The sequence below is a fragment of the Setaria italica genome, chromosome I (genome assembly GCF_000263155.2).
Source record: "Setaria italica strain Yugu1 chromosome I, Setaria_italica_v2.0, whole genome shotgun sequence".
Lineage (NCBI taxonomy): Eukaryota > Viridiplantae > Streptophyta > Magnoliopsida > Poales > Poaceae > Setaria > Setaria italica.
The window spans coordinates 41,369,712-41,371,425 of NC_028450.1; the positions used below are offsets into that span (position 1 = coordinate 41,369,712).

Here is a 1,714-nt window from a genome sequence, read left to right on the forward strand (position 1 = left end):
GGGGGGGCACCGATGCGGTGACTGCCGAGTACAGTCGTCCTGCGTGACTGCAGACGATCTGAATCCCAAATTCCCATGAGCGGGCGAAAGAAATCTCAGCGCGAATTAATTTTCTTTTCGTCACAGCAGTACATTAAACAATACCATAAAAGTCCAAACATCTCCCTTGCAACATTCCTTAGCGCAAGACATTCACATACACTACGAGTCTACGACAGTGTTACTAAATTTGGAACGTATCATGATTTCAGATGTACAGCCTATCATGATTTAAAGAGTTTGATCATCCGATCCAAACTAGTAATGTGCACAAGCAAACAGTTCAGAATATGGTTTCCTACAAATTGCCTACATGAACTAAGCTACAGATTGGGAAGATCACTGTTTAGCTTCATGCTTGAATTAGACATAAACAGTACAATGAGTCAGCTATAAGATTTGATAAGCGCAGCTACTAAATAAGCCTTTCCAACTTTGATAAAGATATACCCTGACCTTAGTGATATTTACACAGAGAAGGCTAAATGGCAAATTTTAGAGATATACAAGCTACAGATTTGCATTCTGACTTGGCCAACCATGAAGAGAACTGCTAGATATGTGTATTATGTACTCAACTACAGTTGCCTGTATGGCTTCTAATACCAATTATCCTGTGTTCTGACTATGAGCTAAGGACGCCGATGCAAATGAACAGGACAAAACTGTAATGCAAGGACAATAAAGAAATTATTTCCACAATGCACTAAAGAAGATATCTCCTTTGGAAAACAAATATGTACAAATAATAAGTTACGTAGCTATATACATTTGATTGCTAGGACTACTTTAGAAATGCATTACTAAAATATAAAACATAAAAACATTGAGCAAAAAGTTCCAGCCGAAGCAAGCATTTTAAAGCCTACTAAAAGGCATTTCCCAGGGCACTTAGGAGAAATACATATGGTGCTTGCACAAGCACATTACTACATATCTGCACTCAAATCATCCTAACCAATTTGTCAATCGGACTCCATCTATCTTCAGTTCAGGTTCATAGTTGCAGGTTAACACATGGTTTACAGTTTACAATCTAAAGCATCAAAATATGCAGAGTTTCAAATAATACGCACTGCAAGACATCCCGTACTATCAAACCGTACCACACAACAGTTACAATTCTTGTCCAATACAACAGCCTAACACATCTGAAGCCAACAAAACGGGCAGCAACATTTTCAATCTAGGCCGGATTGAACCTTACGACGAGAAATACCGGAACCATAGGGTGAGGGCGCAATAGATCAAAACAGGCCAAAACTAGCTAACCGACGAGGAGAGCAGCCACGTCGCAATTCAGAGAAGCTGCGAGTCACCACGAACAGCACAACAGTGGGGGCAAACCCCTAAACCCTACACGAAGCAATCGAATCGAATCCAGGAATTCCAATCCAAGGCAAAGCAAGCGAACCGGGATCAAACCCTAGATCCCCAGGGCAAGCAAGCATACCGCAATCGTCGTGGGTGGTCGACTCGGATCGCGCTCCTCGGCGAAAGCGACGGCTGCGTCGGCTCAACGAGGCCCCGCGGTGAAGCGAAGCAGCCGTCGCCATGCTTCGGTAGCTGAGGAGCATTCGCTGCGACGGCGCGTGGCGCGGAGGCGGAGACGGCGACGCGGCGGAGTAGTGGCATGTCTGTCGGTGGAGATAAAGAGAGGGAAGACTGGAAGAGA

The 1,714-nt window shown here is 44.0% G+C and overlaps 1 long non-coding RNA gene across 1 annotated transcript; it reads right to left on the reverse strand.

Annotated features, from left to right (window-relative positions):
- Nucleotides 1–730: 730 nt before the first annotated feature.
- Nucleotides 731–1,714, reverse strand: LOC111256424. The gene is made up of 2 exons (XR_002676468.1): nucleotides 1,493–1,714; nucleotides 731–1,395 (listed from the first exon to the last, which is right to left on the reverse strand). It is a non-coding gene; the product is annotated as an uncharacterized LOC111256424 (long non-coding RNA).